Genomic DNA, 17,596 nt, shown 5'->3' with positions numbered 1-17,596 from the left:
GGTTGAAGGGGCCTGAGTTCGGGTCGCATTCGTTTAGGATTGGCGCGGCTACTGAGGCAGCGAATTTGGGGCTTGGGGCAGCGGCGATTAGGAGGATTGGAAGGCGGTGGTCTGAGAGATTCCGGGGGTATGTGAGGCCGGGCTTGGTGTTATGAGAAGGGGTAGCTGACGGGTTTTTCAATTTTATTTGGCAGATCCAGGGAGGTGCTGGATTGTAGGACACTCCTATGTGTTCTGGGCAAGAGAGGCTGCAGCAGTAAAGAAAGATGGGGTACAGCTGAGTTTCCCTAGGGATCGCCTAGTTGTAAGATGTTTTGGGTTACGGGGGATGAAATGGGAGCAGGTAGTGGGTAAGGTGGTGGAGTAAGCGAGGCTTTTTTCCCCTCCGAATGTTTTAGTTTTACACGTTGGGGGAAATGACCTGGAGTTTATGCTGCAGAAGGACTAGATTGACAATTTTACGCTTCGAGAAGGGATTGAAAAGGCCTTAGCTTTAGGTGGCGGTACTCGCTGAGGAGCGAGTTGTGGTGGGGGTGCTTGCTATGCTCTATTGAGGCTTACGCCTAATGGAGTATGGCTGGTACTTATGGAGGTGTTAGCAAAGGAAGGTGAGAGTGGACGCCAGAAACACGGGGCATCAAGCTCCATTCGGAGCTTGATAGATAGGCCCCTGAGACTGGATTATAAATTTGCTTTGCACACATATTACATATAATACTGTTTTTAGCAATTAATTTTTACTTAGATATTTCTTAAAGGGACAGTCTAGTCCAAAATAAACTTTCATGATTCAGATAGGGCATATAATTTTAAACAACTTCCCAATTTACTTGTATCACAAATTTTGCTTTGTTTTCATGGTATTCTTAGTTGAAAGCTAAACTTAGGAGGTTCATATGCTAAATTCTTAGACCTTGAAGGCACCTCTTATCTGAATGCATTTTGACAGTTTTTTTTCCCACTAGAGGGTGTTAGTTCGTGTGTGTCATATAGATAACACTGTGCTCACACATGTGGAGTTACCTAGGTGTCAGCATTGATTGGTTAAAGTGCAAGTCTGTCAAAAGAACTGAAATAAAGGGGCAGATTGCAGAGGATTAGATACAAGGCAATAACAAAGGTAAAAAGTGTATTAATATAACTGTGTTGGTTATGCAAAACTAGGGAATAGGTAATAGAGGGATTGTCTATCTTTTAAAACATTAACAATTCTGGTGTAGACTGTCCCTTTAACTTACTCACTATTGTTGTATCATGAAATTCCTCATAAAAATTAGCACTTTCTATTTTCTGCAAACCTTATTTGTGGGATTTGCTTTTGCAAAGTTAGGCCACTGAATCTACAGCCTGTGTTTATTACTTCCCCTTCTGTTTGGGTGAATAGTGGTCACATGGAGTAGTTAATATTGTTACCTAGCCCCGATGATTGAAAATGTTACGAGGCGGTGAGATATTCCAAGGGATCTGCTGCTATGTCGAGCGAGCCGGTCTAAATATTCCAATCTCCTGACATAGGGCAAGATTACAAGTTGGGCGGCAAATAATTTGCGAAAACACTGTGCGAGTTATGTTTTTTAGAATTTGGGGTGGCACAAAATTTTTTTTTCGTAAATGAATATGTGCTATTTGTTAATAAATATTTCTCTATATATGTGATGATTTTTGGACTGATATATCTATTTTTAGTGAGACATGTATATGAATATATACTGTATATTTATGTCTAGATATCTCGAGATCTATATGCGAATATCTCTGAAAATCCCTCTGAGATATTGTTTAATGTGCATAAGATTGTAATGTGAAATACTTTCATTATCTCCATAGTTAAACAAATCTCTATACATATAAATTAATCTTTCTCTATGTATGTGTATGTATGTCAATGTAAAATCCCTTGGTTGGCTTTTTTTCTCCGAAATCTCCTATTTTTGATCCCTTCTAACTTTTTATATGCAATATTTTTTTTAAAAATTTTTTTATTAGACCATGTTAATATGAGTGTAACTGTACTTTGTAATGTACAACTATTTAGCGTGGAAAGTATTATTGCATAAAAGGTGAATGCGCGCACTCGCAAGCGTGTTTTTTCAAGACTTTTAATAGCGGCGCATGGAAATTGATTGAGAAAAGACAATATCGTGCACGGAAAACTCATAACGTGTGACTTGTAATCTTGCCCATAGATGCTAATATGAGGCGGCGCCGAGAGGCATTTACTATACATGCCATTGGTCGGCGATGCTGGCAATAGATAATACCCAGCATCGCCGCCCATATTGGCAATGTATAGTAAATGATCTCTTGGGATGTAGCTGCCATGCCTAATCACTAGCTATAAGTACCCCTAAACCGAAGTACCCCTCATTTGCAAACTAACACTACACTAATAAATATCTAAACCACCACATACCCACCCCAAGTACCCATCTACTCTATTAACCTCTCAATGCCACATACCCACTGCAAGTATTTATCCTGTTCAGCCCTATACCTCCACTAGCCTACCACAAGTAACCAATAGGGATGAATCAGAACCCCTATATAAAGTAAAATAAAAAACACAAATCCCCTAGTCACCACTATACCTATATAGGGCTAGATTACAAGGGAAGTGCAACAAACAGGCAAATTTGCCCATTTGCAGGAACGCAATAAATAACCAACCATTACAAGTGGCTGGTTATTGCTACCGTAAGGTCCTGGTAGTAATTAGCCAAAGATCAGATCTCTGGTTAATTTTATAAATTTGCCCCAAATGCCCCCAAAATACAATGTAGTGTATTTTATTAAAAAATAAAAATTTGTAGAATTTTTTAATAAAATAGCTGCACTAGGCAGTATTTTTGGGGTAAAGCTGACAAGTGTGGGATGTTAGAAAAAAAAACAGCACTGAAAAGTGCCTTTACATCACAGTCTATGGGGTCAATTTATCAAGCTCCATATGGAGCTTGATGCCCCTTGTTTCCTTGTTTCCTGAAGGCTCACTGGAAACAGAAGTTATGAAGCAGTGGTCTATAATTTGTCCACCTGCTCTGAGGCGGTGGACAGAAATCAACCCAATCGAATACAATCAGGTTGATTGACACCCCCTACTAGTGGAAGATTGGCCTGAATCTGCAGGGGGCGGCATTACACCAGCAGTTCACAAGAACTGCTGGTGCAATAATAAAATCCGACAGCGTATGCTGTCTGCATTTATCGATGTGTGGCGGACATGATACGCTACATCGTATCATGCTACATTGTATCATGTCCGCTCGCACATTAATAAGTGTACCCCTATGTGTATTCCCAGTAAATATATATGTACAGTGTATGCTTATATACATATATATAAAAGAAGAAAAAAATCAGCGCTTCTAAATAGGAGTGAATGGAATGAGTACAATTAAAAGGCTAGAAATAGTAAGTGTTACAATGATTGTGCATAGATATCATACACAGAAATGTAAATATAGTCAAAAAAAGTCATGTAGGGTATATACTAAAGTCCGCACAAAGATATATATAATATGTTCAATGGCTTCAAAATTGTAATCCAGATATATAGAAAGATCAACAAAAATTAAAAAAAAACTGTAAAGGTAAGATCAACCCTCACAAGTTAACAGTAGAAGCCAACCTCACACTTAAACGTGCCTGATGGTAGGCAGAGGTACTTGCATGTGTCCTCACCGAAGTGTGTGCTGCTCTCCTAGGGGTGTATTAGAAGTGACCCCTCAAGTGAAGAAAAAGCTAAAAGATACAAAGGAACAGAGCGCAACTGGACTCAAGTGAAGTAATTTAATAACATGAATTCAAGGTAACCTGCGTACCAGATATAAAAAGAAAAACAAGCACATCAAAGAAATTTGTTAGAGCAGGTGTCTGCCGTGAGGTCTTACTGTCTCTTCTCAACTCCTGGTTCACCTCTCAATTAGACTTAATTCACAGTATGAATTTCTCCCCACAAGTCGTTATAGGTGCAGCGTAACTCCGTTTACAGGACCAGCTGATAAAACGGTTCAGGTAGAAAGTCTTGTTAGTTAAATGTCAGATGAAGATTTGTACACGTCTTCCAGCAAACACCTTGCAGTCAACACCTGGTGCGTGCACCTGATGGTGTAGTCAACGTCACGATGGCCGTTTTGTTCCCCAACGTGGGAACTTTGTCAAGTAAGATGATTTCACAAGCGTTATTTAAAGTCTTTAAATACCCTAATGAAAGGGTTACAATTTTTGAAAATGTTAACTCTTTACTATGAGAAAAAAACATATTGTGCATATAAAAGCATATAAAATGTTAATAATCTGACCCGCTAAGGTATTGATATTTAAAAGAAATAGTACATAATTATTCAAACATAAAAATAAAACAAACCAATATAACAATTGAAAATATACAGCATTACATTCATATTGATACATTTAATTTTAATATTAATTGGTAATAGAAACAGGACAGAGTTGGACTCTAGATATTAGATATCAGATTTTAATTTTAATTGCTACACAGTAAGGGTATATAGTACCACCTGTTTCTTTTAAACTAGTAGGAATTAAACAAACCACTTCAGTCTGATTGTGACCTTCTAAATGTGGATACATAGAAATATATTGCTACTAGCTACAGTGATAATATTGATACAAATCACATCATTTTAGAAGTATTTCTACTCTTTATGGGACCACCATGATTCTTAAATTCTTTAGCTGAGAAATATTAGATATTAATTAATATAAGGAACTGTCCCTAAATGCCCACAGTTGAATATATATATATATATATATATATATATATATATATATATATATATATATATAATTTTAATGACGGCAAAGATGTATATTAGCTATTTGATCATCTTCCCAATGTATGACACTAATCTGTTAAACTATTTCCAGAAAGTATATGATTCTAATGATGATGGTTATATTTCCAAAAACCTACAATGTAGGGTGATAATTACTAGTGTCTCAAATATGGGTAAAAATTAATGTGATAACATATATAAATCCCTAAATGTACAATGAGTGACACCAGTTTTATCAAGCATAAAAACTGTTCTTAAAAACTATTTCAAGAAACTATATATGACCCTAACAATAATGACTATAATTCAAAATGAAGCCTAAAAACTAAGGGGATGATTGCTTGTGTCTAAGATGAAAAATAGGTATGAAGTGAAGGTATGTATAAGTACCTCATGATATACACAGGGACACTAGGTATATCAAATATATCTAAACTAAAAATGCCTGTATGTCTAAATCTATATTTAGACCATCTGGATGGAGACTTCTAAGTGTATAGATCCAGAAGGTTTCCCTTCTACTAAGTTTTAATAGTCTATTATGATCTAATTTATTGGGAGGGATCCATTATTTTACCTTAACTGATAGGCCAGTTGCAAATTGCAAATATTTAGCAATTCTCTGTCTGTTGTAGATTATAACCTGTTATATGTCAACTTCTATTAGAAACATTGTATTACACTGGTTTATCACCTTTTAAATGGTTAATATCTCCACTGATACATTATTATAGGATATCATCCACACTACTGTATCATTGGTCTATATCACCCATTCATCTGTGAATAATATTCCTCTGATGACACACTATTATAGGTTATTAATTATCTATAAAATTGTGATACATTATATTCACTCATTGTGGTGTATATACCATCTATTTGAGATTGAGATAATTCCTAGGATATATCAGTACATTATCTAAAGGTATCTCACCTACTGCTATAATTGCTCTATTAAACATAGTCTGGTTCACCAAGGGCGACCCCTATCTCTCTCCCCCTGGATTACTATTATGTTCTAATCTAAAGTTTTCAGACACACTGTGGTTTTCAAACACATTTTCAATATTTCTAATATGTTCAGTAATTCTATATTTCAATTTACGTTTGGTTCTTCCAATGTAGATTTCTCTACATTTGCATGTCAGTTGGTATACAACATGTGTGCTATCACAGGTACATGTATATTTACATTTATATAGTTTAGATTTATTGTGATTGTAGAACATATCTTCACTCTTAACATAGGGACAGGTACTACAATCTTTTTCCTACATTTTATAAGACCTTTTTTGGCATTTAACCACATGTTGGTGTTGTGGTCTTTTTTATGTTCTCTTAGCTTTCTAGGAGCTAATATATTTTTCAAGTTGTTATTCCTCTTATATACAATGTGAGGGTTTTTTTTATCTAGATGTGTACCTAAAATAGGATCTTTTAAAAGAATTCCCCAATGTTTATTAATAATTTTCTGGATATCATTATTATTATTATCGGTTATTTGTAGAGAGCCAACAGATTCCGCAGTGCTATAAACAAAGGGGGAGTACAACAAAACATTTATAGGGATCAAATGGGTAGAGGGCCCTGCCAAGAGTTGCACTGTTGTAGTCAGCTCTTAAGAAGGTGATCTACAAACAGCTGGACTCTTAGGCTTAGATGCTAAGGAGGTTCAGGGTATAGCAATGGAGGAGTGGAACTGGTATAAAGTAAGGTTAGCATAGGTTGTATGCATCCCTGAACAGTAGAGTCTTTAGGGAGCGCTTGAAGCTTTCAAAACTAGGGGAGAGTCTTGTGGGGCGAGGCAGAGAGTTCCACAAGATGGGAGCCAGTCTGGAGAAGTCCTGTAAACGGGAGTGCGATTAAGTAACCAGAAACCAGGAGAGTAGGAGGTCATTAGTAGAGCAAAGGGTATGGGAGGGAGAGTATATAGAGACAAGGTCTGAGATATAGGGGGGGCAGTGCAGTTGAGGGCTTTGTATGTTAGAGTGATAATTTTGTGTTTGATCCTAGAGGCAAGAGGAAGTCAGTGAAGGGATTGGCAGAGAGGAGCAGCAGATGAAGAGCCACGTGCAGGGCCGCCACTAGAAATTTTAGGGCCCCTGACTTAACCATTGATCAGGCCCCCCCCCCCCTTGACATGTACAATTTTTGACCAAGTGACTAAAACGTATATGCACTTTTTTCTAAAGTGTCTATTTAAACTTGGAAATGTTGTAAAGGTAGTAACATACAAACAAACATACAAACACACAGACACACTCATACACTGAAACACACACACTCACACATAAGGATTCACATATAGACACTCTAGCAGACACGTAAAGGAACACACTAACGCACTCAGACACTCAGCACTTGATTACATTGACCTGACAAGTAGTGAGGTAGACTACAGTTCTGTAAAAAAAAAGGGTGATTTAGAAAATAAAATATGGAGTTCTGATTATCTTTTTGTAAAGGAAGATGTCAACTAAATGATCACAACAGCATGCAGTGGCTGAAAGGAAGGGCCCTGAACTCCCTAAACAATAATTTAAAGGTTAAATGGTGGATTGGTGACTTCCGTAAAGGTTTCAAAGTCTGTAGAAAGATGTGAATAATCACTAGTAAGGTCAAAATGTCCTAAAAAGGAACAGACAATGGACACACACACACACACACACACAAACTCAAACTTGCACATACACTCAAGGAAACACTGACAGAGACAGCCTCAGAAAATGCACAAAGACATACACACAAAGAAATACACACACAGAGAGACAACCACATAAAACACAGAAAGACATTTATACACACCCTCACTGAGACATCCACAGAAAAAACACAAAGACATACACACCCTCACAGAGACACCCACAGAAAGCACACACCCTCACAGAGACCTCCACAGAAAACACAGACATACATACATACACACACACACACCCTCACAGAGACATCCACAGAAAACAGACATATACACCCACCCTCACAGAGGCATCCAGAGAAAATACACAAAGGCAAACATACACACACCCTCGCAGAGACACCCATAGAAAAAGCTCAAAGACATATGCACACACCCTCACAGACATCCACAGAAAATGCACAGACATACACACCCACCCTCACAGATAGACCCACAGAAAAAAAATACATACACACTCATAGAGACATAAACCAAAGCACAAAGACATAAACACAGACACCCACAGAAACACTCACAGGAGGAAACATTTATGCACCTTGCATCCCCTAAATCAACAGTGTGTGACATGCATGATAAAAAAAATTGCAGAAATTAAGAGATCACTTTTTAAAGAATCATATTTGTAAACGTGTAAACAAAAATAATTCTGTGAATTCAAAATTGTACATTAATGATCTGGGTAGATGGCTCGATGAAGAAAAGTACTTTTAAAAGGTTGACATATGTTTGTTTGTGTTTTCCCCATTTTCCCCAACCAAGAGCTCCACTTCAAATATAGTGTACAAATGTTCCCATCTGTCAGCTGTACTTGTGGGTTTTGAAAATGCTGTACTATATATGGTCTTGGTGGAACCATAAGCTGTGGTACTCATACCATTATATATGGTTAAATGCAGGATTTAGGCTTGTTGGTATGTAACAAAAGGGCACCTACCATTTGTGTATTGAGGAGGAAACATTTCTGCATGGTTTTAAATATAGAATTTCTACAGCATTGTCAAATAATCATAAATACACTGCTGCTAAAAAAAAATGTGTTTTTATGGACCCCTGGCCCCACCATACAACTACTACCACACTGAAGTTACAATCCGAAATTGCACAAAGAAATAAATAAATAAAAAGTAAGTTCTACCTCCTCTGCAAATGAAAGTGATCTGCCGTCTGACTCAGGCACACACTGTACAAAGTGCCAAGTCTGTCTCACACTGTGCATAGTGGTTTAGTGCACACTCAGAAATCCTCTCAAATGCTAATACTTTACTCCTTGTAATAACATTTTCCATGCTCAGTTAGCACTCTGCTGTAGTACCCACTGGTGGCTGCCAAAATTGAAAATTTTTTTTTTTTTTTTTTTTTTAGTTCTTGCCTCATGGCCCCCCCCCCTGGCCCATTGGGCCCCTGACAGGAGTCAACCCTGTCACCCCATGATGGCGGCCCTGGCCACGTGTAAGGAAGATGAGTCTGGCAGAGGCATTCATTATGGATTGTAAAGGAGCTAGGCGGCAGGTGGGGAGACCAGAGAGGACAGAGTTGCAGTAATCGAGGTGGGAAAGAATGAGAGAGTGGATTAAAATCTTAGTTGTGTCTTGTGTAAGGAAGTGTCTAATTTTAGAGATATTTTTAAGGTGGAAGCGGCAGGCTTTAGCCAAGGACTGAATGTGAGGAGTGAAAGAAAGATCTGAGTCAAAAGTGACCCCGAGCCATCGGGCATGCGGGGTTGGGTTAATGATGGAGTTGTCGAAAGTTGGATATCATTATGATTTTTGTTTTAAGTTGTTATAAATTTAACATTAGATTTATTTATCTGTCCAGACTTTATACCGTTTGGGTCATTGTTTTTCTTATTCATCGCAGACCAGTTTGTTAAAGAGGGATACATATTCCCCCTGGATATGGACTGGGTAAAAGGTGGATTGTTTTTTCAGACCACTGTGTATAATTACAGAGTTTTCCTCATGTATACTGAATTCTAGAATTTCTTCTGTGACTAGATCTATGTATCCCTCTTTAATAAACTGGTCTGCGATGATCTGTCTAGTGTTTTGGAAAAAAACAGAGGACACTAACATCATATTTAGAGCAGCGGATAAGGGCGGAGGCCTGGTTATCCAGGGCCGCCAAGACTACCTAAAAGAGGCTTATAACATATTAAATGATACTAAGACATAAAAAAAAAAATCACTTTTGACCCTACTATAAAATATAACAAACTATTAGTCAGCATTTTAACAAAAGCTAGAGAACTAAATATTATTAAAAATGAAGAATATAATTATATTTACATCCCTAATCCGAAAGTGGTGATATTTTACCCCTTACCATAAGAATAAATCCCCCCGAAAGACCTATAATTTTGGGGATAGGTTCCCTCTGTAGTGACCTCTCTAAATATATAGATCACTATTTACAACCTATAGTATGTAAGACCAGAGCATATCTGAAGGATATTACATATGTTATTAACAAATTTGAGAATCACAACTGGAATAAACACAACTTATGGATCACCTGTGATGTCACAGCTTTGTATACGAGCATACCCCATAAAATGGGTACTAATGCTGTGCTTAACCAACTGAGTAAAAAAGAGCCAATTATTGGATAAACATATTGACTTCATAGGAGAAGGTATAAATTACATTTTAAACCACAATTATTTTTTCTTTGACAGTATGTCTTATAAACAAATTAATGGCACAATGATTGGGACAACCTTTGCCCCATCCTATGCCAACTTATATATGGCAGAATTTGAAGACTAGTATATCTGGAAAAATAACCCTTACAATGACAATGTCATTAAATATCACAGATTCATAGACGATATTATCATTTTGTGGGAAGGTAATCAAATTTAAGCAATTCATTTCATAAAACTTCTAAATAGTAATAATAATATGAATTTGACATTTACAGGAAATATTAATGAAGCTCATATTGAATTTCTAGACCTTATTCTATCTTCCAAATTAGATAAAATAATTGTTAGCAACTATAGAAAGCCCACTGATAAAAATAGTTTCTTAAGAGCTAATAGTGATCATTTACAAACTTGGAAAAGAAGCATACCCTATGTACAATTTCAGAGATTAAGAAGGAACTGTACAAATTTAACAAATTACAAAAATGAAGCCAAAATACTTAGTAATAAATTTATAGAGAAAGGCTACTCTGAATCTCTGGTTACTACTGCTAATGAAAAAGTTCTCAATATAAATAGAAGGGATTTGCTAGAGTATAAGAAAAACAATGACCCAAATGGTACAAAATCTGGACAGGTAAATAAATCTAATGAAGAAAGTGAAGGAGAAATCCTATGGAGGTGCGCACAGATGAGAGCCAAGACCCGGCTCAAAAACAGTCACAAGGAAGGCAAAGTTCCTGGATCAACCAGCAACCGATGTACGCGGCAGCACTCTTGGAGAGGAGTAATACAAAAATCTGTAGGAGCAGAGAAAAGAGAGGCGCCTTATGGGACAGTATCGTTGTACAGCGACAAAGAGACAGGAGACAGCACACACTAAGAGTCAGAGTACTCACAAGGATTGTGGCATAAACGTATGCCTCACTGAGCAGGACGGAACCTTAGTCGCCCGCCAGACAGACCAATGGGGAAGAGTATCCGGAACTCCAGGGTCCAGTCCGCAGCTACAGATGGTAGAAGCGTCAGGGGAAAAAGTTGTCCGTGATACAACCAATCGCTGTAAGTGTGCTGTTGCAATGTGTTCACTCTGCACGTTCCCTTCCTACAGATTTTTTTAAATAAATCTAATGTTAAATTTATAACAACTTACAACTTAATTCATAATGATATCCAGAGAATTATTAATAAACATTGGGGAATTCTTTTAAAAGATCCTATTTTAGGTACACATCTAGATAAAAAAAACTCACATTGCATATAAGAGGAATAACAACTTGAAAAGTATATTAGCTCCTGTCCTAATACAAGCTAAGAGAGCATAAAAAAGATCACAACACCAACATGTGGTTAAATGCCAACCAAAAAAGATCAAATGTAGGAAAAAAAGATTGTAGTACCTGTCCCTATGTTAAGAGTGAAGATATGTTCTACAATCACAATAAATCTAAACTATATAAATGTAAATATACATGTACCTGTGATAGCACATATGTTGTATACCAACTGACATGCAAATGTGGAAAACTCTACATTGGAAGAACCAAACGTAAATTGAAATATAGAAATACAGAGAATATTAGAAATATTGAGAATTTGTTTTAAAACCACAGTGTATCTGAACACTTTAGATTATAACATAATAGTAATCCAACTGGCCTATCAGTTAAGGTAAAATAATTGATCCCTCCCAATAAATTAGATCATAATAGACTATTAAAACTTAGGAGTAGGGAAACCTTCTGGATCTATACACTTAGAAGTCTCAATCCAGATGGTCTAAATATAGATTTAGACATACAGGCATTTCTAGTTTAGATATATTTGATATAGCTAGTGTTCCTGTGTATATCATGAGGTACTTATACATACTTTCACTTCATACCTATTTTTCATCTTAGACACAAGCAGTCATCTAATTAGTTTCTATGCTTCATTTTGAATTATAGTCATTAGTGTTAGGGTCATATATTTTCTTGAAGTAGTTTTTAAGAACAGATTTTAGCTTGATAAAACTGTGTGCACTTATTGTACATTTAGGGATTTATATATGTTATCACATTATTTTTTACACATACTTGAGACACTAGTAATTATCACTCTACATTTTAGGTTTTTGGAAATATAACCATCATCATTAGAATCATACACTTTCTGGAAATAGTTAAACAGATTAGTGTCATAAATTGGGAAGATGATCACATAGCTAATATACATCTTTGCCGTCATTAAAATTATATATATATATATATATATATATATATATATATATATATATATATATATAGGAGAAGGTAAATCCCACCAGGGGGAATGAAGGAGGAGACCCAGAGACAGCAAACTTGGTATTGAAATCTTTAATTCTTTAATTCAGCCAGACAGCCAAATGACAGGTGCAAGTACAGGTAGACACCTGACGCGTTTCGCGCATGCGTGCATGCGCTTCATCAGAGGCTAATGAGTTTTTTGTGAGGCAAGACCTATATTGGGGCCTGTAACCAATCAGCAGTCAAATTGCAATTGGCAAATGTGCAGGTAATGATTAATTAATCGTTTGTGAAAGGGTACCTGCCCCCCAATAGGTCTCGCAAGATATATTGTTCATATCCAACAGAGCACACAATAATAAGTCCTAACAATAAAAACTAAGATAAAATAAAGTGATATATGCAATAATAAACCTATTGCATATTCAAAAAAACGACATTATCATTTTCCAATTGCTATGACATATAAAAGTAACTTGTTAGCTGATTGATTTTAGTTAAAGAACAGATAGATAGATCTAAAATCAATCAAAACATCTTAGTTAGATATGTCATCTAAGCAATATAGTATTTCAAAAGCAAAAGGTACACAACTAAAAAATAATAAAAAGTAAAAACAAATATAAAATAAAATCTTAATAAATGTTTTAACATATAAAACAAATAATCATTGTAAATGATGTCTCAAATAAAAATTAGTGATGGTATCCAAAACAAAATGACCTTCAATACAGGTGACTAATAATGTGCACCAATGGGTTAAAAAAACTTTGTTGTTTTATCACAGGTCACTTGAAAAGACCACATCCTATGTTTGTAAATTATATGGTCTGGTAGTACAGATAGAACACATATTATTTTGTACTATATCACTACTGTGAGTTTAATTCTCAAGTCAACTGTAGCTTAAAAACCTTATGGAGCTGTGACTAGAGGTAAAGTATTAATGCTCAATAATCTGTACCTAATCATACTGAGACAATCTAATATCCAATAAATATTAAAGACGTATTCAATCGGCCATAAGCTGTAGATAGTGTAATATAAAGGATATGTTAGATATGGACAAGGGTATGTAAGTCATGGAGGAGGGGAGCTAATCCCACTGGTCTGTTAAAGATCAGTTTAAGTGGTATTCAAACAATAAGTTAGATTAAAGTTAGATTAGTACTATCAGAAAAACAAAAACAATATATATATTCAATTGTGGGAATTTAGGGACAGCTCCTTATATTAATTAACATCTAATATTTCTCAGCTAAAGAATTTAAGAATCATGGTGGTCCCATAAAGAGTAGAAATACTTCTAAAACTGCTATGTGATTTGTATCAATATTATCACTGTAGCTAGTAGCAATATATTTCTATGTATCCACATTCAGAAAGTCACAATCAGACTGAAGTGGTTTGTTTAATTCCTACTAGTTTAAGAAACAGGTGGTACTATATACCCTTACTGTATAGCAATTAAAATTAAAATCTGATATCTAATATCTAGAGTCCAACTCTGTCCTGTTTCTATTAGCAATTAAAATTAAAATTAAATGTATCAATATGAATGTAATGTTGTATATTTTCAATTGTTATATTGGTTTCTTTTATTTTTATGTTTGAATAATTATGTACTATTCCTTTTAAATATCAATACCTTAGTGGGTCAGATTATTAACATTTTATATGCTTTTATATGCACAATAAGTTTTTTCTCATAGTAAAGAGTTAAAATTTTCCAAAATTGTAATCCTTTCATTAGGGTATTTAAAGACATTGAAAAACGCTTGTCAAATCATCTCACTTGACAAAGTTCCCACGTTGGGGAACAAAACGGCCATCGTGACGTTGACTACACCAGGTGTTGACTGCAAGGTGTTTGCTGGAAGACGTGTACAAATCTTCAGCGGACATCTAACTACCTTCCTTAATTCCAATTGACTGATAGAATCCTATCAGCCAATCGGAATTCAAGGGACGCCATCTTGGATGACGTCATTTAAAGGAACCTTCATTCAGTCTTAGCCATCGGAAGAAGAGGATGCTCTGCGTCGGCTGGCTTCAAGATAGACCCGCTCCGCTCCGGATGGATGAAGATAGAAGATGCTGCCTGGATGAAGCCTTCTGCCCGTCTGGAGGTCCTTTTCTGCCCGGATCGGATGAAGACTTCTGCTCCTCTGGAGGACCACTTGTGCCCGGCTGGGTGAAGACGTCTCAAGGTAGGGTGATCTTCAAGGGGGTAGTGTTAGGTTTTATTAAGGGGGGGATTGGGTGGGTTTTAGAGTAGGGTTGGGTGTGTGGGTGGTGGGTTTTAATGTTGGGGGTATTGTATTTTTTTTACAGGTAAAAGAGCTGATTACTTTTGGGGCAATTCCCTGCAAAAAGCCCTTTTAAGGGCTATTTGTAATTTAGTATAGGGTAGGGAATGTTATTATTTTGGGGGCTTTTTTTATTTTATTAGGGGGATTAGATTAGGTGTAATTAGTTTAAAATTCTTGTAATTATTTTTTTTATTTTCTGTAATTTAGTGGGGGTTTTTTGTACTTTAGTTCATTTAATTTAATTGTAGTTAATTGTAGTTAGTTTATGTAATTAATTTAATGATAGTGTAGTGTTAGGTGTAATTGTAATTTAGGTTAGGATTTATTTTACAGGTAAATTTGTACTTATTTTAACTAGGAAGTTATTAAATAGTTAATAGCTATTTAATAACTATTGTACCTAGTTAAAATAAATACAAAGTTGCCTGTAAAATAAAAATAAACCCTAAGATAGATACAAATGTAACTATTAGTTATATTGTATCTAGCTTAGGGTTTATTTTATAGGTAAGTATTTAGATTTAAATAGGATTAATTTATTTAACTGTAGTATTTTTATTTCGTTTTATTTAAATTATATTTAAGTTAGGGGGTGTTAGACTTAGGTTTAGACTTAGGTTTAGGGGTTAATACATTTAATATTGTAGCTGCGATGATGGGGGTGGCAGATTAGGGGTTAATAATATTATGCAGGTGTCGGCGATGTTGGGGGCGGCAGATTAGGGGTTAATTAGTGTAAAATTAGGGGTGTTTAGACTCGGGTTCATGTTATGGTGTTAGGTGTAGACATTAATTTTATTTCCACATAGGAATCAATGGGGCTGCGTCAGAAGCTGAATGCTGCTTTTTTGCAGGTGAATCTGCCCCATTGTTTCCTATGGGGAAATCGTGCACGAGCAGATTTTGCCAGCTCACCGCTACCGTAAGCAGCGCTGGTATTGAGGTGAGATGTGGAGCTAAATTTTGCTCTACGCTCACCTTTTTGCGGCTAATACCAGCGTTGTCTTAAGGGAGCGTTGAAAAAAAAATGCTCGTTAGCAACGCACCCCTGTTGCCGCAAAACTCATAATCTAGGTGTTATTTTTTACAAAATTAAGTCCTTTATTTATTTAAATCTCCCTTGACTTAACTTACAATGGCTTACAAAGTTACCTACAACTTTGTTTATTATGTTGCTTTTGTTCTTTTTGCCGTACCCCCCTCGTCTGATATGTAACCTATGACTTTTTTTCTACAAAAAAAGAGTTGCTTTTTTTTGTGAGCGTGTTTTTGCCTCTTGTCTAGTGTGTTGTTCATTGGTTTTCAAGGTCCTTACCTCAGGATCACTGGAGTCCCCCCAACTTGTGTCTACCAAACTTAAGGTGTTGCATTGTCTATTATCTCTGTTATGTCTCCAACTTTATCTGGTCCTGCCACTTAGACATTGGTACACCTTTTTCTCTCTGTAATCACTCTCTTTTGCATTCAACATTTTATTTTTATTTTTTATTTATTTAATAGTTTTTATTCAGGTAACAGTGATAATAAATACAAGCTGGTATGTAATACAATGGTTACATTTCTCCAAATAGCTTGTAAACTTAACATCTCCAAATAACCTATAACATTCTCTCCAGAATGTTCTTATTTTGGGACATTCCCACCAGATGTATACCCAAGTGCCCCTTTGACCACACTCTCTCATAGAGGAGACACACTGCGGTATATCCTGTGTAGATGTACTGGGACTAAATGTAATTTTACTGCTACTTTAACATCTAATTCCCACAGTGTTGAGCTATGTATATTCCATCTAGCAGAAACCAGTTCTCTGTTTCAGATCTTGGTGTCCACTTATAGGCCAAGGTCCTTTTCCCAAGTTCTTTGCAGTTTAGATACGAGTTCTGTTTGGACATCTGTGAAAGTATAGTAGTTAAAAGACAATATACGCTCTGTCCTACGACCTTTCAGTAAATAGTTCTCCCATATTGTCAGCTCTCTCAGACCTTCTTCTTGGAATCCCCAATGCCTCAACAGACTAAAGAACCGAACTACCTCAAATTGGTATTTTGAATGTGCTGAATTCTTTTCTATGAATGTTTGAGAATTCAACCATCTTTTCTCTAGATGTAGGTCCCTGACCTGCAGGGGGCCTAGACTATCCCAGAAGGTGTTGTGTGTTTCCTGTAAACATCCTACTATACTATCCAAACAGATTGGAGAGGAGAAGGATGAGGGGCTTTAGTTTGAAGATGTTTGATTCTATCCCAAAATTTTAAATTGTCTAATATAATATTGTGTTTAATTCCTAGGGGTCAATTTATTATAGTGTAAGTGGACATGATACGATGTAGCGTATCATGTCCGCTGCACATCAATAAATGCCAACAGCATAGCTGTCAGCATTTATCATTGCACCAGCAGTTCTTGTGAACGGCCGCTAGCAGGGGGTGATTTCTGTCCACGGCCTCAGAGCAGACGAACAGGTTATGGAGCAGCCTGAAGGCTCACTGGAAACACGGGGCATCAAGCTCCGTATGGAGCTTGATAAATTGACACCCTAGCCTATTCCTATAATAAAATAGTATCCAGATCAGATCTGGTAAAGTGGCAATTGTATGTTATCTGGAAGTAAAGCAAGCTCCACGTCTTGCCATCTTGGAGGGTTTGTGACATTTGCCCGGCTAAGAATATGAGAAAGGCGTGCAGCATCATGGTACAATATCACGTTAGGGATAGCTAATCCTCCTTTTCTAGTGGATTTTTGGAGTATGTCTGTGGTTTCTTACCCTTCCAAATGTACAGGGCAATAATACCCTGTAATTCATTGAGAATTGTTCTAGGAATCTGAACTGATATACACCTAAATAAAAAAGAAATCTTGGGAAGAAGTGACA

Source organism: Bombina bombina, chromosome 6, assembly GCF_027579735.1.
Source record: "Bombina bombina isolate aBomBom1 chromosome 6, aBomBom1.pri, whole genome shotgun sequence".
Lineage (NCBI taxonomy): Eukaryota > Metazoa > Chordata > Amphibia > Anura > Bombinatoridae > Bombina > Bombina bombina.
The sequence above is the reverse complement of the archived record's forward strand: the minus strand, read 5'-3'. Positions refer to the sequence as shown.